This window comes from Apodemus sylvaticus, chromosome 22 (assembly GCF_947179515.1).
Source record: "Apodemus sylvaticus chromosome 22, mApoSyl1.1, whole genome shotgun sequence".
Taxonomy (NCBI): domain Eukaryota; kingdom Metazoa; phylum Chordata; class Mammalia; order Rodentia; family Muridae; genus Apodemus; species Apodemus sylvaticus.
In genome coordinates, this window is record NC_067493.1 from 8,305,599 (window position 1) to 8,330,627 (window position 25,029).

Sequence of the window (25,029 nt, forward strand, 5' to 3'; positions counted from 1 at the left end):
CCATTCTTGCAAGTCCTATGTGAACAACTGATTAAGCCACTTTTACAGATTTTTATGTCTTCTGTCATCTCAGTTTCTGATATGTTCCTCATAAAAGGAACATAGAATCTGTCCAACAACAAAATCACCTATCACCTATTGATACCAGTCTTGTTGTTGTTGCAGTTGTTGTTGTTCTTACTTGCTACTCGTCTACTGTGAAGCAATCCTCTGAGAAATAGCCTCTCATGTAGCAAATGGTTATGGTGAATGGTTGTGTCAGATCACAATTCATCATTCTCGGAGCTTAGAGTAGAAATTGAAGCTACAAACTGAAGGCTAAAAAATCGGAAACATTGTCTCCTGGCTTCCTTCCATGCATGGTCAGTGTTCCATGCTCAGGTAGCTCTCCCATCGATCCAGGCCCACTTGCTTATGAATATTGTCACCCTCAATGGAAGAGCCTTCCCACCTCAATCATCAACACTATCACACACTATTGGCAACCAGAGTATTGGTACTCTGATGAGAGTATACCCTCCAATGAGACAACTTCACATGACTGTAGCTCTGAAATGTTGAAATTTTGGAAGTTTCACCTCTCTCCTTACTGTGACTCTTAGTGGATTGCTAAGATTTTCTTATCCTGCACACCTCTCCTCCTTGCATTTAACATTAAACAGCAATTTACCTTGAATATAACAAATAGATCCATCAAAGAGACAAGACACAGCCAACACTCTTAATGTCAAGACAGAAAACTGTAACATAGGATTAACACTCACACACATACAGGACAAACTGAGAAACTAGTACCTAGACCAATAATTACCACAAATGCAGATATTTAGACAACAGCATAGGAAGATAACAATACCAGCCAAGAAAATGAGTCACCATCCTCTGGTACTCACTCCTCTTCTCTCCCACAAGGAACCTCTTTTATGTCATAGCTCTTGTGTATTTTACTTTCTCAGTATATGTTAGAGAAATACGAGGAGGAGGAAGAGGAGGAGGAGGTGAAGAAGAAGAATAGGAAGAAGAAGAAGAAGAAGAAGAAGAAGAAGAAGAAGAAGAAGAAGAAGAAGAAGAAGAAGAAGAAGAAGAAGAAGAAGAAGAATCAGCATAAAGAAAAACTGTCCAAGGAAATCACAAATGAAAGCTTTCCTTAACTAAAGGAAGGTACCTGTTAATGTACAAGAAGCATCAAAAATACCAAACAGATTGGGAAAGAGATTTTGCCACATCATAATCAAAACACTATACATAATAGTTAAAAAAAACAACAAAAATTACAACAGAAAAAAATTAACAAACCAAGCAAAACAAAAACTAGCAATGTTTGAAATTAGAACTGTTAGATTCATATCTGTGGTCTTTTTTTAAGGAATGAATTCATTACTTATACTATATTCTCCCTGCATGTATTCCTGCAGGCCAGAAGAAGGCACCAGATCCCATTACATATGGTCATGAGACACCATGTGGTTGCTAAGAATTGAACTCATGGCCTGGGTAAGAACAACCAGAAGTCTGAACCTCTGAGCCATCACTGCAGGCCTAGTTCTATCTACTTAATGTATATTGTAAAAGACAAAAAGCTTGGGCACAGGCAAGGCATAGTCATAGAAACCATGCTTCTACAAGAAAGCAACTGGTCCAGATGTTTGGGACAGAATTACAATCAGCCGTGATACTGAAGTTATTAAGAGATCATTGCCTGAATTAGCAGGTTAGAAGCACCACTAGAAACCTCACAGGTGGTCACGTCTGGCAGATGCTTCCAAACCAACGCCATAGTGGACACACCACCCCAGTGCATACAGCTCAGCCACATGTTCCTCCCCATTGTGGGCAGATATCTTGAGCTCACCATGTCTTGATTTCAGTGTTTCCCTGAGGTCCCCTCACAACAAACAACAGCAGAGCTCAGAGCAGGACACAAAGAATCATTCAAGCAGCACAGCCACAGAGAACACACCAAAAGGTACCCGGAAGATCCTGCCTATTTATCTGACTGACAGGACTGCCTGGCACCCTTGATTGGCCAGTGAATCTTAGCCCTCCTCAGGTTAAAGAGTGCTTCCTATCCAGGGCTACACCTACTCAAGATCTCAGGAGAGGTTTGCACTCCATTAACATTTGAAATCAGATTCCAAGAGGTATCACACCCCACCCAGACCTGCAGGAGGGACAACATTCCAGCTCAGGAGGGTCAGCTGCCTGCTCCCCACTCTCTGAGCCAGGACTCTGCACTTACCAGTACCTGTGCCTGAGCTTTCTTCAAAACATTTGTCTTCTTCCCATAATCATGATGAACAGCTTGCCTAGACCATTACTGAAGGTGCATTGGACATATCAACCTGACCTAGGAATTGATGACCCAATGTATCACCCAGGTTACTAACATTAAATATGGATATTTAGAAACAACAATTTTAACCAGGCAGTGATTGTGCATGCCTGGAATCCTTGCACTTGTGTGGCAGGCAGGTGAATCTCTAAGTTCGAGGCCAGCCTGGTCTACAGAGTGAGTTCCAGGTCAGCCTCTGCTATACAGAGAAACACTGTCTCCAAAAAATAAAATAAAATAAAAACTAACAAAAACAAACCAATTTTTTTTTTTTTGGTCTAAATCCTGGGCTCAGGGAACCTGAAGCTCCCTTCTCAAACAACCTCATAAGAAAAGCTAGAAACATAAGGGAAACACTGTTGAGCACTATTACTAGTCAGCACATTTTCAACAGTGACAAATTAAAAAACAAAATACAGTTGGATTAGTACAGATTTTCCAGATAAGCTTATCTCAAATCATAGAGAAAATGAAGCTGTGTCCTCCCATATTTAAAAAGAACCTGGACAGACAAGCAGTGGTGGTATACACCTTTAATCCCAGCTCTTGGGGGGACAGAGGCAGGCAGATCTCTTGTGAGTTTGAAGCCAGGCTGGTCTACAGAACAAGATCTAGGGACTGCAAGGGCTAATGATGGAACCCTCTCTCAAAAAAGACAAAACAAAACAAAACAAAACAAAACAAACAAACAAACAAACAAAAAACAGAATAAGGGCCAAATGAACAAAAATCCTTGACAAGCATGCCAAATGTCCCACCGGTCTCAAACATGCTCCAAGACCATCCCCTTAACCATCCACTGAGGACCTATCCAGATCATCTTCCCCCACAGCCTCATCTTATCCTGACAAGTCAGCAGCACTTTAATTCACAGCAAGCTCACTGCCTGATACTTTAAGACTGAGTCTCAGGAGTCACACTTCTGCATTTTATTGCAAGGTAAATCCCACTACCAAATGTTTGTATTTTAAATAAAAAATATTTTAAGGTTTTAGTTTTTAATAAAATGCTATTCATAGCATGTATATTATGGGGGCCTTTAAGGAGAAAAAATGTCAAAACTCATACATCTTTATCTTTTCTAGTCATCTGGGACATTCATTCATTATTATTTTATTTGAGTTCTCAAAGTGAATAGGAAAATCTGTCCTATTTCCTGTAAGAAATTTAATTTTAGGGTCTGTCAACATTTTAAATGCACTGTTGTTATTTTAAAAATATACACATGCATACTGGAATAAGGCTCAGCCTAAGCTTTCCATATAACCATGCCCTGGGTACTTGATAACTTACTAGATGCCAGGCTCCCTGCCTAACACATCAACTCCACCATATCTCATTTGTTGAACAAATAAACTCTCATCACCACTGCAACACCAGGCCAGGCATAAGAAGTAGCCACGACAATTAATAAAGTGATTTCTGTACTAGATACTGGTGCTGTGCGGAATCCCTAATGCCTAACACACACAGGTCATCCAACTCAGCCCATTTTACTGTTAGCATGGTTTCCAACAGCAATGCTGGGGGAGCTACAGAATCTGCCATCTGTGGTAGCACAACAGGGAAAGCTTTATTAAGTGATGTCAACTAACATTCCTTTCTACAGGTAGATGAACATGATCTTAACAACCCAGATACTTAATTCCCAACTTTAAATTAAATTTCCCCAAACATGATGATCAGTATGTCACCAAAAAGTGAAATGCCTTCCTCCTGAACTCTTAAGCCTGGTGGTGGTTGTACAAGTCTTTAATGCCAGCACTTTGTAGGCAAAGGCAGGCGGATATCTTGTAAGGTCAAGGCCAGCCTGGTCTACAGAGCAAGTTCCAGAACAGCCATGTCTACAAAGAAAAAAATGTATTGAAAATAAATAATAGTAATAATGATGGTGATGATAAAGTGCTGTTATACATTTTATCATTGTTTTGAATTCCAGACTCAATACATAAGCAATTCTAGTCCTGTTTTGTTTTGATTTTTTAAGGGAAAGCAATGAAGCTCTTCAATGATCTACTAAGTTTCAACACCACATTTCCAATGGCAATACTGTGTTTCCAAATTGCTCTGAAAGCGATCAGGACATGGAAAGGAAGATTACATGCAGAAATAAAGAATGGTGAACCTCTAAGATAAGACAATAGAAAAAGAAAATGTGTAACTGAATCAGGACTAGTATTTCCCCTGACACACACACACACACACACACACACACACACACACACACACACACAAAGCTCTACAAGACCCAGCTTTGTTTCAAAATCTCTTCAGTCCTAACTCTTCAACTGGCCCTGACTCTTCACCTCTCCACCGACCTTTCCCGACCTCTCTTACTGTCAAGGTTCAACTGCTACTCATTTTTATTACCCTTTGTCTTAATCAAGGTTTCTATTCCTACACAAACATCTTGACCAAGAAGCAAGTTCAGGAGGAAGGGTTTATTCAGCTTGAACTTCCATGCTGCTGTTCATCACTAAAGGAAGTCAGGACTGGAACTCAAGCAGGTCAGGAAGCAGGGGCTGATGCAGGGGCCATGGAGGGATGTTTCTTACTGACTTGCTTCCCCTGGCTTCCTCAGTCTGCTCTCTTATATAAACTAAGAATACCAGTCCAGGGATGGTTCCAATCCACAAGAGACCCTCCCTCTTATTCAGTAATTAAAAAACATGGCCCAAAGTTAGATCTCTTCGAGGAAATTCCCCAAGCTAAGCTCATTTCTCTGATAACTCCAGCCTGTGTCAAGTTGACACACAAATCCAGCCAGTACATTTGACCCCTTGTCACTTGACACACCAACATACCACTATTAATCCTATACCCTTATTTTCTTATTCACCCCTAATAGATGAATAAGATCCAAAAGATCTAAATAACTTTACAAGTCCTGTACTCTTTACATATTAAAAATGCAATTCCTATAAAAGGTCCAATATCTTTTAAAATGGAAAGTACTTTAAAAATTCAAATTCTCTTAACTGTGGGCTCCACTAAAATACTTACTTCCTTCAAGAGGGAAAAATAGCAGGGCACAGTCACAATCAAAAACAAAACTCAAACTTAAATGCTTCAATGTCTGGAATCCAACTCAAGAACTTCCAGGCTCCTCTGAGGGCTGGGGTCATTTCTCCTACTCTGCACTTTGTAGCACACAACTTTTCTTCTAGGGTCCAGCTGCCTGTACTCCACTGCTGCTGCTCTTCTTGGTAGTCATCTCATGGCACTGGCATCTCCAAAACACTGCTGTTTTCTGCCATAACTAGGCTTCACATATAGCCTCTCATAGGTACTTTTCATGGTGCCGAGCCTCAGCTCCTATGCATGGCCCCCCTTAAGTCCTGGGCCATCAATTGCAACTGAGATTGCACTTTCACCAAAGGCTTTAGATGGCCTCTCACAGTGCTGCGCTTCAGCTGTTCTTCTTGAAACCTTCACACATTCAAAACCAGTACCGTCTGTGTTACATATATGCACATTATCAATTCCAACCACAGCAAAAAGTACAACTGTGGTTATCTCTAGAACATAGCCCCTGTAGTCTTAGAAAACACTTCCCAGAAGATTTCAGCTCAGTCGTGCTGGGCTCTTCTTAATCACTGCTAATTTCTTATCTCCAGCGAAGGAGCCATCAATAGTCCTAGTAATGCAAAAGGTTTTGCTTACATAGTTCTAGTATCTTGTTAGTCTCAGCTGATTCTTCAGCTCCAGCTAACCAAAATCACAGAATCTTCACAATCAAAACAGCACCAGCCCTGAAAAGAATCTTAAATTATCCTTCTGAAATTTCACGAGCCAGGCCATCATTTTCTGAACTGTTCTCAACGTATTATCATACAAGCTCCTACAGAAAATTCCACAGAGCTCTTAACAACCAATGGCTCTTCTAACCCAAAGTTCCAAAATCTTTGCACATTCCTCACCAAAACAATGGCCCAGGTTGTCACAGGAATACCCCACTACACTGGTACAAATTTCTCTTAGTCAGGGTTTCTATTCCTGCACAAGCATCATGGCGAAGAAGCAAGTTGGGGAGGAAAGGGTTTATTGAGTGTATACTTCCATATATCTGTTCGTTACCAAAGGAGGTCAGGATTGGAACTCAAGCAGGTCAGGATGCAGGAGTTGATGCAGAGGCCATGGAGGGATGTTTCTTACTGGCTTGCTTCCCCTGGCTTACTCAGCCTGCTCTCTTATATAACCTAAGAGAACCAGTCCAGCGATGGCACCACCCAACATGGGTCCTCTCCCCATGATCATTAATTGAGAAAATGCCCCACAGTTGTATCTCATGTTGGCACTTCCCCAAATGAAGCACCTTTCTCTGTGATAACTCCAGTCTGAGTCAAGTTCATGCACAAAACCAGCCAGTACACTCTTCCACTCACTTTGCTGCCTTGTCTAAATTCAGTAAGAGAACTATGCCTAACCATGCAGAGAGTAGAAATGCCATAGGTGTTTGATAGCCTGTGGTGCCCATGCTTCTTGAAGAGATAAAAGAGTTAGGGATGACAGACTGTATAAGGTGGAAACGAGAGATGGGAGAAAGTGGAATTCAAATTAAATAAATAAATAAATAAATAAATAAGTGGGGAAGTGATAAACAAATACATATAAATAGAATGAAAATTTAGAAATCACACCATTATTTTTAAAATTTACCCAACTCTATATTCAGGTATAAGACAAGGAAAAAGGATTTGTGGCAAAATATCACACAAATGGCCTCTCACTAAAATTTACAGTTTCTGTATTCCTCTGATATGCTATTTTCTCAATTTTCTCTGGCTGCATATTGTCAAGACTTCCATCTTCCAGGTCCTATGAGAAAAAATGATTAAATAACATCTACAGATTTCTATGACTTTCACCATCTCAATTTCTGATATATTCCATATTCCTTCAAAAGAGAACATAGATTCTGTCCAGCAGCAAAATCATATATTGATACCATTTGTTGTTGCTGTTCTAACTTGTTATTCTGCTTCTGTGCTGGAATCCTCTGGGCAAAAGGATCTCAGGTAATAAATGGTTTTTGTGAATGCTTCTGTCAGATCACAGTTTACCATTTTGGGAGCAGTGTAGAAACTGAAGCTACAAACTGAAGGTAAAAGCATGGAAAAACATTGTCTCCTGTCTTGCTGTCCTGCTTGGTCAGTGTACCATGCACAGGTAGCTCTCTCATGCATCCCAGACCCACTTGTTTATGAATATTGTCACCCTCAGTGGAAGAGCCTTACCACATCAATCATCAACACTGTCTCACACAGATAGAGCAACCAGCAATTATGGCAAAGGCACATCTTCAACTGAGGCCCGTTCAGATGACTGTAGCTCTGGAATATTGAAATGTTGACAGCTTCACCTCTCTCCTGACTACATCTCGATGTGGATTGCTAAGATTATGTCTTCCTGCCAACCTCCTCTCCTAGCTTTCAACATTAGCCAGCATTCCCTCTTGAACATACCCAACAAACAGAGAAGTAAAAGGGGAAACACTCAGTCAACACTCTGTGATAATCTAGACAGCAAACTATAACCCAGGAATAATTTCCCATCCAAACTAGACAATACTGAGAAATCTTACCTAACCTAAAATAACCACACACATGCAGATGCCTAGAGAGCAGCACAGAAAGATAAGGTATTCCAGCCAGGAAAATAATTCAACATCCTCCAATTTTTAATACTCTGCCTCGCTTCATACAACCTCTTTTGCATCAGTTAGTTTAGTTTAGTTTCTCAAGAAATATTAGGGAAGGGGGAGGAGAAAGAAAAGGAGAAAGGAGATGAGGAGGAGGAGAAGGAGGAAGAGAAGAAGAAGAAGAAGAAGAAGAAGAAGAAGAAGAAGAAGAAGAAGAAGAAGAAGAAGAAGAAGAAGAAGAAGATCGATAAACATAATGGTCTAGAAAATATTTCCACAGAAATCATAAATGAAAACTTTCCTAAACTAAAGAAGATGACTGTTAATGTACAAGAAGCATCGAAAATAGCAAACAGATTGGGAAAGTGTCTCTTTGCCACGTAACAATCAAAACACTAAACATAATTTAAAGAAATAAAAAAAAACTACAGGAGAAAAAATAATAAACTAAACAAAATAAAAATAATGTATGAAATCAGAACTATTAGATTCATATCTATCTTCTTTTTTTAAGGATTGAATTCATTATTTATACAAAGTTCTCAGTACATGTATTCCTGCAGGCCAGAAGAGGCCACCAGATCCCATTACATATAGTTATGAGCCACCATGTGGTTGGTAAGAATTGAACTCATGGCCTGTGTAAGAATAGCCAGAGCCCTTAAACTTTGAGCCATCTCTCCAGCCCTAACCCTGCCTTCTTAATGTATATTATAAAAGACAAAAAGGTTTGGACCCAGGTGCTGCATAGTCACAGAAAGCACCCATGCTGCTACAGGAAAGCAACTAGTCCAGATGTTCTGGACAGAATTATAATCAACCATGATACTTAAGGTATTTAGATGTCATTGCCTCAATTAGCAGGTAAGAAGCAGCAATAGAAACCTCACAGGAAGTCACATCTTAATGATGCTTCCGACCCAACCTCATAGAGGATCCACAACCCCAGCACCCACTGCTCAGCTGCATGTTCCTCCCCATTGTGGGCAGATATCCTGTACTCACCATGTCTTGATTTCAGAGCTTCTGTGAGGTCCCCTCACAGCACACAACAGCAGAGCTCAGAGCAGGACACAGAGAAGCATTCAAACTGCACACCCACAGGGAACACCTCAGAAGGAGAAGGTGAGGGCGAGAGTGAAGAAGATCAATCAGCATAAATGTCTAGAAAACATTTCCAATAAAATCCTAAATGAAAATGTCCTAAACTAAAGAAGGTGCCTGTGTAAGAATAGCCTGAGTTATTATAAATATATAGCCAGAGTTAATGTAGAAGCATCCAAAATACCAAACAGATTGGGGAAAAGTCTCTTTACTGCACAATAATTGAAACACTAAGCATCTAAAGAAAAGCAATTAAAAAAAAAAACTACTACAGAAATAATTAACAAAACTAAACGGGGGGGGGGGGGGAAAGCAACAACAAGTTACCCTGGGACCTAGCCCCGCCCATTCCACAGCCCTTGACCCTAGCCAGCTGCAACGTGATCATTAATGTTCCTAGGGAAAGCACCAGCCCAAACCTCTGTAAACACTACCAGGTCTTTGTCTTTTCTCAGCCCAGCCTGTGTCATTAAGGAACAGGAAGCAGTTTATTGGCCTGTGAATTCCCTACCTGTCTCACTAGCTCACAGCCAGAAGCCAGGGCCGGGCGCACAGCCCAGCGAGCCATGGCGGCCAGGCTTGGCTTCTGTTCCCACAGGAGGGTCGTGCTAGGAGGCCACTGTGCCCGCCTGGAGGAGCACAGAGAGGGTTTGCAAGCTGCCCCGCTGCAAACTTTCCAGAGCAGGAAGCCTGCGCCTTTCCCTGCCACTGTCCCCGCCTGGAGCACAGAGAGAGTTTGCACTCTGTCCCCATGCAAACTTTCCAGAGCAGAGCTGGAAGCCCATGCCTGGCCTGGCCATTGTCCCTGCCCAAAGGAGCACAGAGAAGGTTTGCACTCGGCCCCACTGCAAACTTTCCAGAGCTAGAAGCCCACACCTTGCCCGTCCACTGTCCCTGCCCGGAGCACAGAGAGTGTTTGCACTCCGTCCCCCTGCAAACTTTCCAGGGCGGGAAGCCCGGGTCTTGCCAGGCCTCTCCAAACTCACAGACCACATCGGCCGAGACGACAGGGGATAGCGTGGAGTTACTCCAGAGCTCACAGACACCCACAGCATGGAGCCCTATCTTCATCTGAATGCTCATGCGAATGCGGTCCCATTCTCCAATTCCAGGTTGGGCTGCTCAGAGCCCGGGAAGCTCAACAATCCCAGCAGCTGAAAATGCGCGCGCTCACCTCCTTCCCGCCTCTGCCAGAACTCTGACCAACGTGCACATTCAAACTCCCACCCCACTTTCATTCACAAAAAATTAAAGACGGGAAATGACGACATTCCAGGAGGCTGGATGCAGGGCGGGCGCTGCGGTGACATTAGAGGTGGGGCCAGCGGTTGCCGGGTGACAGGGACGCCAACATGGCTCCTGCCAGGGGCTGAAGTGCACTGTCATGAGGCGGGGGCGGGGCTCCGGAGACGACAGGGGGCGCGGCCAGCGGTTGCTGGGTGACAGTCAGGGAATCCAACATGGCTCCAGCCCTGGGCTAAGATAGATGGGCGAGGGGCAGGGTTGGTGTGACGTCAGGGGCAGGGCCAGCAGTCTCTGAGTGACTGACAGTGATACCAATGTTACATTTTCACTGAATTTGAAGAAATATATAAATATGTGTGTTAAAATTGAAGAATTTGATGTAAAATAATACACATGAAAGTGTGCACATAGATAATACATCAAAACTGCCTGACAAACCATGTAATAAAATTCTAAACAAATTGATGGATTTCATGGAAAATACTTCTTATAAAATTGAAGAAATATACAGAAATTTTATTTAAAATTAAGATTTGTCATTGAAAATAAATACACATAAAAAATTGACAAAGAAAACTAAATGTTCAGGCAAACTCAATTTTAGGAAAAAAATGAAAAATAAAGTGTTAAAATTGAAGAATATGTTGGAAAATAATAATGGTAAAAGATAAATCATCTTTACTAAATCAAGCACTTACAAACATTTTCTTATTAAATTAATGATTTTCATGGAAAATATTTCTGATAAAATTGAAGCAGTGTATAGAAAAGTAGTGTTAAAGATTTTTCATGGGAAATTATTCAGATAGTATATTGTGTACATAAAAACATCTCTAAATAATTGAAACATTAAATAGTAATATTTTCTGTTAAAATTAAGGTTTTTCTTAACTAATATTCAAGTAATATTGAAGAAATATATATAGATATGTGTTAAAATTGAAGAATTACTTGGAAAATAATAATAGTAAAATAGTAAACATAGAAAATATACCTAGAACATTGTCCAAGAACCTAGAAACAATTTTAATAAAATTGAAGATTTTGATGAAAATATTTCTAATACAATTGAAGTAATATACAGGAAATATATTAAAATTTAAGATATCAGAAAAGATAATACAGATAAAATATTAGACATATAAAATATTTCTAAACTAATTGAAAAAGGTAGTAGAAACTTTTACTGAAAATATTTGTGAAAAATTAAGTAGAACTTGAAATAGTGAAGGTTTTAATTGAAAAATAATACAGATAAATGGTAGGCATTGAAGGGATCTAGGATTTCTCAGAATCCATAGTTGAGGCAGAAGGCAGACTTAAAGCCTGGGCACACTGGACAAGCTTGAAGCAAGGTTGTGATTGAGTCATTCCACAAACAGACTGGACATAAAAGGTAAGAGGCATGCTTGGGAAAACTCCTATGGGTCATACACCATCTGGACTGGAGTCTCCTGTCTCCTGTCTCTTGGATGCAGTTTACTAATGTCGAAGTGACCTCCAGCTAACAAAATAAATCACCCTCTTATATTGCTGATGGCCCAAGCTGTATGTATGCGAAAAAGCCCCCTCTGCGCGCCAGAATCCCCCATCAATGTTTGGATCAGCAAATCATGTGCAACCACTCCAAAACCCCTTGACTTTTCCTATATAAACCCCTAACTTTTGAGCCTCAGGGTGGACTCCTCTGTCTCCGGTGTGAGATACATGTCGGCCCGGAGCTCGGATAATAAACTGCCTCCTGTGTTTCCATCAAGTTGATCTCGCATGTTTCCTTGGGTGTACGCTATCCCGAGAACGCAGTGGGGAACTCCCCAAAAGGGAGGTCCTACAATTGGTGGTCCGTACGGGGATATAGGTGGCACCCAGGAAGACCCCCTTGGAGGTATGCCTGTATGTGTGTGCTGGCAATGTTTTTGTTCTAAATGTCCTGAGTGTCTGAGTGTGGCACCTCTGTGTATGTGTTTTGGTTTCAGTTTGTTAACAGATAGGGGTGGAAGCAGAATTCCACTCCACAGTTTGTTTGCAGCTGCTGCTGTGGGCCGTAAGGACCCAGCTGCTGTGGAGGGAGACATCCTAGAGTCCTGGAGGCTGCAACCTTGGAGGACTCTCCAAGAGTGAGGGACAGTCAGGGGGACCTGACTGTGGTTTTCAGGAATGAAGGAGACAGAGTGCTTCTAAGGAGAAGGGAGTGGAAGCAAAATCCCACCCTGTCAGAAGTTGCGTTTGGCTGTTTAAGTCCAGACACGGACAAATGTGCTTGGACATGCTAGTGTTTATTGTTTGTGTTTGGTTCTTTTACCTTTTGTTTTTTGGTTTTGTCATGGGGAAGACAGTGACAACCCCTTTGTCTTTGACTAAGGACCATTGGATGGAAATTAGGGCAAGAGGACAGAATTTATCAGTAGAAATTAAGAAAAAAACATGGCAGACCTTTTGTGCCTCGGAATAGCCTGATTTTGGGGTAGGATGGCCAACCATAGGAACTTTTGGTTCGCCTACCATTAGGACCTTAAAGGCCGTTGTTTTTCACAAAGAACTGGGATCACATCCAGAATAACAGCCCTACATCACGGTATGGGAGGACTTGGCATGATCCCCCCCTCAGGGTGCCCAACCATTCCTCCCACCCCATTGTTCTGGCTCCAGGTTCCTGGCTGCCAGAGGAGATGCTGCAGATAAGAAAATGAAACTGAAGCCTAAGGAGGGGGCAAGCACAGCACTCAACTAGCACCTGTTCCTAAGATTTACCTTGAAATAGAAGAATCCCCTGAGTGGGCTGCTCCCCCACCCCCACTTTACCTTGCAGCCCCACTACCAGAATCCCAAACCTCAGCTCCGCTGGCCCCCCTTCTAGCTCTAGTCCCTAGGGCAGGAGGAAGGAGTCCCGTTGCAGGGACAAGGAGTCGACAGGGAGCCACCTCCGAAGGATTGGTCGACTCCACTGTAGCATTCCTGGGTATGGCGCTTCCCCTTAGGGCTGTTGGGCCACCTCCAAATCCAGATGACCAGGATGGTTTACAACTTTTACAGTATTGGCCTTTCTCTTCCTCTGATTTTTATAACTGGAAAGTTAATTCCCCTCCCTTTTCAGAAAACCCTGCAGGGCTTACAGGTCTAATAGAATCTCTGATGCTTTTGCATCAGCCTACTTGGGATGACTGCAAACAACTTTTACAAACCTTGTTCACCACCAAGGAGAAAGAAAGAATTTTCCTCGAAGCTCAGAAGAATGCCCAGGACAATACCGGATGTCCTGTCCAGACTCCAGCTGGGATAGATGAAGGATTCCCCTTGATGCGTCCTCAATGGGACTATAACATGGCACAAGGTAGGAAGCAGCTGTCCAATTACCATCGGACTCTAGAGCCGGGTCTCAAGGGTGCCACACAAAGGCCCACAAATCTGACTAAGGTAAGAGAGGTCATGCAGGCGCTGACTGAACACCCTTCAGTCTTTCTGGAGAGGCTCATGGAGGCTTACAGAAGGTACATCCCTTTTGTCCCCATGTCTGTAGGGCAGCGAGCCTCTGTGATTATTGCCTTTATTAGGCAGTAAGCTCCTGACATCAGAAAGAAATTGCAGCGGATTGAGGGATTGCAAGGTTGTACTATAAGGAATGTGGTTAGAGAGGCTGAGAAAGTGTACCACAAGAGGGAGACAGAGGAAGAGAAACAAGAAAGAGAAAAGAGGGAGAGGAGAAAAGAGAAAGCAAGAAAAGACTTTGATTAGAATACTGGCTGCAGTAGTAGACAGAGATAAACGAGACAGGGTTTGGCAGTCAGGGGACCTAGGAGACAGAAATTGGCAGGGGACAAGGAGACCCAGAAGAGATAAACCGCACTTGGAAAAAGATCAATGTGCACACTATAAAGTCAAAGGGCACTGGGCTCAACCTTTTACTCTATGGTAGTGTCTGTCTTTGTCACTGAGGTGTGTTTCCAGTATGCAGCAAAAATGGTGGGGATTGTTTGCATATCCAGTGCATTAGTCTGTCTTTTTATCGGCCATTGATATTAATAGACATTAAGGAACAGTGATTGCTGCTTCTTGTTATTTTTATGTTTGCATGGTTATCTTATTTTGGGCTTTTTGAAAGTCTACTTTATTGCTTTTTCTAGGGTGGAGTTTCAATCCTTATGTTGGCATTTTCCTTTTATTATACATTTTAGGGCTGAATTTGTGGAAGTATATAGTGTACATTTGTTTTTGTCATGGAATATGTTGTTTCTCCATTTATGTTAATGTTAAGTTTTGCTATTTATAGTTGCCTGGCCTGGCATTTGTGGTCTTAGGGTCTATATGACAACTGCCTAGGATCTTCTGGCTTTCAAATTTTCTGATATGAAGTCTGGTGATATTCTGATAGACCTGTGTGTATATGTTACTTGACCATTTTCCCTTACTGCTTTAAATAGTCTTTCTTTAAATTGTGCATTTGGTGCATTGATAATGTGAGAGTAGAAATTTCTTTTTTAGTCCAGTCTATTTAGAGTTCTTTAGTCGTCTGGTATATTCATGGGCATCTCTTTCTTAAGGTTAGGGAAGTTTTCCTCTGTAATTTTGTTGAAGATATTTACTGGCCCTTTAGTTTGGGAATTTTTGCTCTCTTCTCTATCTATTACCTTAGATTTGGACTTCTCATTTTGTCCTGGATTTCCTGGATATTTTTGGTTAAGAAATTTTTGCATTTACATTTTCTTTGACTTTTCTGTCAGTATTTTCTACAGCATCTTCTACACCTGAGATTTTTTTCTTCTCTTTCTTGCATTCTGTTGATGTTTGCCTCTATGACTCCTGATCTCTTTCCTAGGTTTTATATCTCCAGGGATGTCTCCCTATATGACTTCCTTATTGTATCTATGTCCATTTTTAGATACTGGATGGTTTTGTTCAATTCCTTGCCCTTTAATAGTTGTCTTTTTTAGAAAATCTTTAAGGGATTTTTGTGTTTCTCTTTAAGAGATTCTGGCTCTTTTCCTGTGTCCTGTATTTCTTTAAGGGAGTTATTTATGCCCTTTTTAAAGTCCTCTATCATCATTGTGAGATATGATTTTAATTTAGAGTCTTGCTTTTCTGGTATGCAGGGGTATCCAGGACTTGGTGTGGTGGGAGATCTCAATGTTGATTATACCAGTTTGCCTTGGGTTCTGTTGCTTATGTTCTTACACTTGTGTCTTGCTCTCTAGTTATCTCTAGCGTTAGCTGTTTTGTCTCTGACTGAGGCGTGTCTCTCCTGCAGACTTGTGTGTGTGTCAGTACTCCTGAGAAATGAGATCTCTAGGGGTAATTTTGGTATGGAAAGCATTGGCACATAATCAGCTAGCTCCAAGTTGCAGACACAATCCAGAAGGATCCTGTCCCCAGCTGTTCCTTGGTTCCTGTGTCCTGATGGCTGTGGGTGGTTCCCTCTTGGGCCTGGTATTTGAGCAGAAGTGGAGGTTGTACCTATGCTTACAGTGTGATGGAATTCCTGGGAGATCAGCTCTCTTCCCACAGAATTTGGATAAGAAGCACTGTGGCACAGTATCAGCTCTGGGATACTGCAGGAGGATAATGGAAGGGTCGTGTCCCAGGCTACTTCTAAGTTCATTGACGTGAGTGCTCTGTGGGGGTCCCTTTGTGCAGATGTGGTAGTCTTAACTGTAATCACAGGATTGCCATCACTCTTGGAAGACCCTCTCTCACACTGCAGTATTTGAAGATGGAGAACAGTGGCACAGAATTACCTCTCACATTTACTGTTTTGATTACTATGTGACATGAGAATTTTACTTTTGGTCTAAATTTTTTGGGGTGCTATAGGCTTCTTGGATATTTATTGCCATACTCTTATTTAGGTTTGAGAAGGGTGTTTCTTAATGATTTTATTGAATATTTTTCTAGTAGTTTGAACTAAGTGTTGAGGGATTGAAACATGATATTAGAGAGAGAGGGATAGAGGAATGGGATGGGCATTTTTTGGGATTGTGTACCATGAGAGAGGTAAGAACTAGACAAAAATATGAAAGTAATAAAAGAGTTAGAAGGTAAAAAAAAAAACAAGACTGAAAAATCTCCCATGTTCAAGGATATAGAGATTTAACAATTTTTTTCTGACATTTCAAGGACAAAGAATACAAATAACATCAAGGAAAAGTGTTCTAATAGCACTGTGGTTGCAGATCTCAGATGAACAGCTACGTGGTGCTATTTTATCCTTAGAAAATGGCTGGTTTTGACTCTAAGGAGGCTGGTTCCAAGAATGTCCACAGCTGTGCCTAAATCCAGACCAGAAGGAGTCCATTTTAACTAGCCCTGACTGTGCTCTGTCTCATGACTAAGTCAGCACTATAGTCAATTCCTTTATAGTTTCATTTTTATGTGCATGGATGTGTTGCATGTGTATATCTGTGTGCAATACCTGCAAGGCCAAGGAACATCAGATCCCTTGGGACTGTATTTACAGGACTTGATTACCTACCAAGTTGTTTATGGCACTGAACCTTATCTTCTTTCAGTTCACAATCTTCTTCACTAGCATGCTGCCTGTCTACCTGTGATTTTATTGAAAAATGATTTGACATTTTAATTGAAGTATATCTCGTTATACATTATTCTCTCTCAATGCCTTCCCCACTTCTTCCCTTCGAAGTTATTCATTTTCAGTATGTCTTAGAAAGTATGTACAAATATGAGGATACACTATGATGAGTGAATTTCTATTGGCCGTGTGTATGTGATTCAGGAATAAACACTTAGATGAACATATGAATTGGTACGCAATTTGAAAAGTCTCTCTGCCTCAGGCTAATTCTCCCAATTGCAAGACACTTGCTGTGTTTCCACTTTCATGGTCAACCTATATCCCTCTGGAATCATAAACCAAATTATAATCTCTCAGAGGTAACCTTAGACATTATAATTTATGATTACAACATAAAAGGCACTAGTACACACCATAAATTTTTACAACTGCAAAAGATCTTTCATGTAACTTAAGAGAATTGTGAAATGCATAAAGGTTTCCTTACTGTTGCCATCATGTGTCTTTTCTCAATACATGTTTACACGTGCAAATAAAATCGAGGGGCATCATAAACTCTAAATGGATTCTTGACATTTGTCACAGTTTTTTAACAAAAATAAATATTCTTGAGTGAAACAATGTAAGTGTGTTGATTCAGATCTTGACAAATTCTTTGTATTCACAGAATACATTTGGTATTCTTGATTGTTCTCAAAGACTATTGGAATATGTAAGGGCTTTAGTAGATTGATTGCATACCAAAGAGTTTCTTCTTGTACAAGGATACCAGAAAGTGCAAAACATTAACCCATCGTCTATGTTTATGGGATTTATCTGATTTAGGACTTTTTCTTATGACTTTTTCATAGTCTTTTTCTAAGACATATATATATATATATATAAATGTTGGGAACAAGCAAAATGAAATTTGTCCTAAGGACTGCCTTTTTTGTTAACAAACAACACTCATTTAAACGTAAGTTCAAACTAAATTTAAGTGCCAGGTGATAGCTGACCTTAGTACTTAACAATATCTATGTAGCTTTCATTATCCATGTTTTGTTCCCCAAAACATAACAACTATTCCTAACCATAATTTCCATTACTCTTGTTTTATTCTTCAAAATATAATGCCTGTTCCTATCCACAAAAGAACATATGATTATGATAGGAGAGAACATAACATCTATATTCTGTATTAGTTGAAATACATTAAGAATAGAAAAATGTAGTGATTGATTGGAAAGTGTAGATATAACTTGTCATTGGTATTTGTGGATTTCAAGAATTGAAGCTATATAACTTTCAGACTCTGTGTGGATAGGAGTAGAATATTTCAGATAAGCATGGGAGTGTATTTTTCTCACCAAGATTTATCAGTACTGACTTGATTACAATAATTTAATATCATTTCCATTCTTCTGATGGTTGAGTTGTGATGGATTTCAGGGGACACACAACATAAATGCTATACCACATTGCTGTATTTCATATAATTTCTCTCCAGAATGCATAATTTCATAATGATAAAGACTACAGATTTTTGCAAAGCCTTCACCATACCAAATATATTCACAAGGATTATCTGCAGTGCGAATTCTTACATGATGAAGACTGTAGAATTGTGCAAAAGCTTCACCAACCTAAATTCACTCACTTTATTTCTAAATTAGATTTTAATTACTAAGAATAGATGACATGATCAATGCAACATTTATAAAAGAAAACATTTAATTGGGGCCATCTTTCAATTTCAGAAGTTTAGAACATTTTTCCCATAGGAGGAAACATGGTACGCATGCAGGCAAACATAATGCTGGAGAAGGATATAAGAGTTCTGCATCTTGATCCAAAGACAGTTACGAAGAGACATCTTCCAGGGTGCTAAAAGGAGGGTTTCTTCAGCATTGGGAGGCTCCCCAAAGCCCACCCCAACACTGTTAAACTTCCTTCCAAAAAACCACACCTGCTATTAGTGCCATTCCCTCTAGCCCATAAATCATACCTACCATATTCCACGGCCTGGCCCCATATGATTATTCAAACACAGGAGTGTATGGGGACCATACGTAAAGAAAGCATATTGCAAAATCCATGATCTCCAATGTCAAAAGGCAGCATCATCCATCAAAGTCTCAAAAATGTTAAAAGTCCAAACATCAAAGACTCTTCTGTGATTAATCCTAACATGCAAGAGTAATCCGCCATATTTTTGGAAACAATAAAGCACATCATATACCTTGAAATTCACAGTATATACTTTATTAATTCTAAAGGTAATCATGAGGAAATACTGGACCGAAGGAAGACCAAAGCCAGAAGAACAGTCTCCAAACTCTGCAACTCCATGTCTGATGTCAAAGTGTTCTTCAGGCCTCCAACTCCTTTCTGCTTTGTTCACTGAAGCACAATTTGTTCTTTGACTGGTTTGATTCAATTCCTCATCAGGTATCATATAGTTCTAACATCTCAAAAACTTGGGGTCTGTAAGATAACTTCAATTTCACAAGTTCTTGTTTCAATGTCCTGGATCCACATATGATCTTCTCTGCTCCTCCACTGGGTCACTTTTCCAGCTCTGCCCTCTGTATCACTTTAAGCACTGGTTGAATCCATTCTACTGTTCTTTTTGTTCTTGATGTTCATCACATGGTACTTCCATCTTCAAGATGCTGGGTTCTTCTGCTAGAACTAGTCTTGACCCATAGCCTCCCTTATGCTTGCTCAGTGGTGCCAAGCCTCAGCTGTTCTGCATGACAACTTCATGAATTCGAAGTCAGTACCACCTGGGTTATTCTTACACATAACCAAGCCGAGCTGCACCATGAGGTCCAACCTTGGTGAGCTCTAGAACACACCTTTTTGTCACTCATAAAATACTAGTCAGTTTTCACCACAGTGATGCTGATTTCTTCTTCATCACCTCTAAATACTAGCTAGCCCGCATCAATTGTCTCAGTAGTTCCTTCTATTCTTAGCACTTAACACCGAGCTGCTGAGTTCTGCTGCTTACCGTGGCTGGAACATGGCTCCTTCTATTCCATTATCAGCAGCTTTCAATATTTCAAATATATAACTGCCCAATCTTGGCTTTCCTGGAACTTGCTTAGAGATCTACCTTGATCTCAAAGATCTGCATGACTCTGTTTCGTGAATGGTGGGTTAAAAAGCATGTAACACTGTGCCTGGAACTAAGCCTTTCTGCTTATATTTTAAATTCAGAACCCAGAATCCAAATCTATCTCTTGGCAATTTGACACATAATTGTATCTTCATGTGTCTACATCAAAACAGTATCCAGGTAATAATAATTCCTAACACGATACAGTTCTCTTTCATACAATTGCAAATCCATATGTTTAGCTGAATGTAATCTTGTCCTAATGTAACCATTCCATTAATGCCATTGAATGTCCTTGATCACAAGATTAAACGTCATTCAACTTCCTAATGATGCCTTGTATTTTGAAACTTTTTTTTTTTTAATTTTTCCTTTCTTAGTTTTTATGCTCGTTAAAACCTTTCAGGCCAAATTCTATGCGGTGATTTTCATGACTTACTTTGCCAATACAATTAATGTAAACAGCTTTACCTTTAACCTCAAGGAAACTCTTCAGACAAGGGCAGCAAACTTCTTTACAAAGGAATCAAAAAAAAAAAAAAAAAAAAAAACAACCAACTCCAGAGTGGAAACAATCCCAAGCACCCATGTCTATCTTATCCTACTATATCCTAATTCCAAATTAATTCATGATCATATTCATTACGATTTTCTTCAGCACACAGAATTTGGAGAATTATCCCTGGTGAAAACACTGTACCACATTGATTACATTAATAAAGTTTCTGTCCGGTGTGTATTCTTTTATGATACTGGAGATGACTGGGTCTTATAAAGGCTTTACTACATTATCTCAAGAAAACAACAACAAAAAACAAAACAACAAGAACAACAAGAAAAACAAAAACAAAAAAATCAGAGTACCCCCTGGGAGGGGGTACTGGATACTGAGGCTACATATGGAATATAAGTAAATAAAACAATTAAAGAGACAGACAGACAGACATAGAGCCAGAGAGAGAATGTGAGTGATGGAGAGAGAGAGAGAGAGAGAGAGAGAGAGAGAGAGAGAGAGAGAGAGAGAGAGAGAGAGAGAGAGAGAGAGAGAGAGAGGGAGAGAGAGATGTATGGAGGGCTACCTTCATCCAGCAAGTCTTTCCATGAGACCCTCATAGATGGAGAATGACATAGCTCCTCCTCAAACCCAGGAACATATTTGGCAGAGACATTAACAGCCTGGGGCCTAGCCCTTGGGATATTTACTCTGGCTAGGATCTTGAGCACTATATTGAACAGATATAGAGAGAGCAGGCAGCCTTGTCTGGTCCCTTATTTCACTGGGATTGTTTCAAGTTTCTCACCATTTATATTCGATGTAAATTTTCTATTGAAGGGAGCTAGGATGTCTCCGAATCCATAGTTGAGGCAGCAGGCTGACTTAGAGCCCGGGCATGCCGGAGAAGCTTGAAGAAAGGTTGTGATTGAGTCATTCCACAAACAGACCGGCCTTAAAATATAAGGGGCGTGCCTGGGAAAACTCCTATGGGTCATACACCAACTGGACTGGAGTCTCCTGTCTCCTGTCTCTTGGATGCAGTTTACTAATGTCGAAGTGACCTTCCTGCTAAAAAATAAATCGCCCTCCTACATTGCTGATGGCCCAAGATGTATGTATGCCAAAAATCCCCCTCTGCATGCCAGAATCCCCCGTCAATGTTTAGATCAGCAAATCATGTGTAGCCACGCCAAGACCCCTTGACTTTTCCTATATAAACCCCTAACTTTTGAGCCTCAGTGTTGACTCCTCTGTCTCCGGTGTGAGATACATGTCGGCCTGGAGCTCTGATAATAAACTGCCTCGTGTGTTTCCATCAGGTTAGTCTCTCATGTTTCCTTGGGTGTACACTATCCCGAAAACGGAGTGGGGGACTCCCCAAAAAGGAGGTCCTACATTTGGTGGCCCGTACAGGGATATAGGTGGCACCCAGGAACCTCGAAGACCCCCTTGGAGGTATGCTTGTGTGTGTGTGTGTGTGTGTGTGTGTGTGTGTGTGTGTGCTGGCAATGTTTTTGTTCTAAATGTCCTGAGTGTCTGAGTGAGGCACCTCTGTGTATGTGTTTTGGTTTCAGTTTGTTAACAGATAGGAGTGGAAGCAGAATTCCACTCCTCAGTTTGTTTGCAGCTGCCACTGCAACCTTGGAGGACTCTCCAAGGGTGAAGGACAGTCAGGGGGACCTGACTGTGGTTTTCAGGAATGAAGGGGCAGAGTGCTTCTTCTACCGAGAAGGGAGTGGAAGCAGAATCCCACCCTGTCAGAAGTTGCGTTTGGCTGTTTAAGTCCAGACATGGACGAGTGTGCTTGGACATGCTAGTGTTTATTGTTTGTGTTTTGTTCTTGTACGTTTTGTTTTTTGTTTTTGTCATAGGGCAGACAGTGACAACCCCTTTGTATTTGACTAAGGACCGTTGAATGGACATTAGGGCAAGAGGACGGAATTTATCAGTAGAAATTAAGAAGAAACAGTGGCAGACCTTTTGTGCCTCGGAATGGCCTGCTTTTTGGGTAGGATGGCTGCCCGTAGGAACTTTTGGTTTGCCTACCATTAGGGCTGTGAAGGCCGTTGTTTTTCATGAAGGACCGGGATCACATGCAGACCAACAGCCCTACATCATGGTATAGGAGGACTTGGCGTGATCCCCACCTCAGTGGGCCCAACCATTCCTCCCACCCCGTTGTTCAGGCTCCAGGATCCTGGCTGCCAGAGAAGATGCTGCAGATAAGAAAATGAAACTGAACCCTAAGGAGGGGGGCAAGTGCAGCATTCCACTGGCACCTGTTCCTAAGATCTACCCTGAAATAGAAGAACCCCCTGAGTGGCCTGCTTTCCCACCCCCACCTTACCTTGTAGGCCTACTACCAGAACCCCAAACCTCAGCTCCGCTGGCCCCCTTCTAGCTCCAGTCCCTGGGGCCGGAGGAAAGGGTCCCACTTCAGGGACAAGGAGTTGACAGGGAGCCACCTCCGATGGACTGGCCTACTCCACTGTAGCATACCTGAGTGTGGCGCTTCCCCTTAGGGCTGTTGGACCACCTCCAAATCCAGATGACCAGGATGGTTTACAACTTTTACAGTACTGGCCTTTCTCTTCCTCTGATTTTTATAACTGGAAAGTTAATCCCCCTCCCTTTTCAGAAAACCCTGCAGGGCTTACAGGTCTAATAGAGTCCCTGATGTTTTCACATCAGCCTACCTGGGATGACTGCCAACAACTTTTACAAACCTTGTTCACCACCGAGGAGAAAGAAACAATTCTCCTCGAAGCTCAGAAGAATGCCCAGGACAATGCCGGATGTCCTGTCCAGACTCCGGCTGGGATAGATGAAGGCTTCCCCTTGATGTGTCCTCAATAGGACTATAACATGGCACAAGGTAGGGAACAGCTGTCCAATTGCTGTCGGGCTCTAGAGGAGGTTCTCAGGGATGCACACAAAGGCCCACAAATCTGGCTAAGGTGAGAAAGGTCATGCAGGCCCTGACTGAACCCCCTTCAGTCTTTCTGGAGAGGATCATGAAGGCTTATAGAAGTTACACCCCTTTTGACACCATGTCTGTAGGGCTGCGAGCCTCTGTGATTATTGCCTTTATTCTGCAGTCAGCTCCTGACATCAGAAAGAAATTGCAGTGGATTAAGGGATTGCAAGATTGTACTGTAAGGGATGTGGTAAGAGAGGCTGAGAAAGTGTACCACAAGAGGAATACAGAGGAAGAGAAACAAGAAAGAGAAAAGAGGGAGAGGAGAAAAGACAAAGCAAGAAAAGGCTTTGACTAGAATACTAGCCGCCATAGTAGACAGAGATAAAAGAGCCAGGATTTGGCAGTCAGGGGACCCGGGAGACAGAAAATGGCAGGGAACAAGGAGACCCAGAAGAGATAAACCGCACTTGGAAAAAGATCAATGTGCACACTATAAAGTCAAAGGACACTGGGCTCAACCTTTTACTCTAAGGTAGTGTCGGTGTTTGTCACTGAAGTGTGTTTCCAGTATGCAACAAAATGCTGGGTCTTGTTTGCATATCCAGTCCCTTAGTCTGTCTTTTTATCGGCTATTGATATTAATAGATATTAAGGAACAGTGATTGCTGCTTCCTGTTATTTTTATGTTTGCATGGTTATCTTATTTTGGGCTTTTTGAAAGACTACTTTATTGCTTTTTCTAGGGTGGAGTTTCCCTCCTTGTGTTGTAATTTTCCATTTATTATGCATTTTAGGGCTAAATTTGTGGAAGTATATTGTGTACATTTGTTTTTGTCATGGAAAATGTTGTTTCTCCATTTATGTTAACACTGAGTTTTGCTGGGTATAGTAGCCTGGGCTGGCATTTGTGCTCTCTTAGGGTCTGTATAACACCTGCCCAGGATCTTCTTGCTTTCATATTTTCTGATATGAAGTCTGGTGAAATTCTGATAGACCTGTGTTTATATGTTATTTGACAATTTTCCCTTACTGCTTTAAATAGTCTCTCTTTGAATTGTGCATTTGGTGCATAGATTATGTGAGAGTAGAAATATCTTTTCTCATCCAGTCTATTTGGAGTTCTTTAGTCGTCTGGTATATTCATGGGCATCACTTTCTTAAGGTTAGGGAAGTTTTCCTCTGTAATTTTGTTGAAGATATTTACTGGCCTTTTAGGTTGGGAATTTTTGCTCTCTTCTCTATCTATTACCTTAGATTTGGCCTTCTCATTTTGTCCTGGAATCCTGGATATTTTTGGTTAAGAAATTTTTGCATTTACATTTTCTTTGACTTTTCTGTGAGTATTTTCTATGGCATCTTCTACACCTGAGATTCTTTCTTCTCTTTCTTGCATTTCATTGATGTTTGTATCTATGACTCCTGATATCTTTCCTAGGTATTCTATCTCCAGGGTTGTCTCCCTTTATGAATCCTATATTGTATCTATTTCCATTTTTGGATCCCAGATGGTTTTGTTCAATTCCTTCCCCTTTTTATTTGCCTTTTTCTGAAAACCATTAAGGGATTTTTGTGTGCCTTCATTAAGGGATACTGGATGTTTTCCTGTGTTCTGTATTTCTTTAAGTGAGTTATTTATGCTCTTCTTAAAGTCCTCTATCGTCA

The 25,029-nt window shown here is 41.1% G+C and overlaps 1 pseudogene; it reads right to left on the bottom strand.

Annotated features, from left to right (window-relative positions):
• Nucleotides 1–25,029, bottom strand: part of LOC127672340 (zinc finger protein 431-like) — a 59,788-nt pseudogene that overhangs the window by 11,536 nt on the left and 23,223 nt on the right.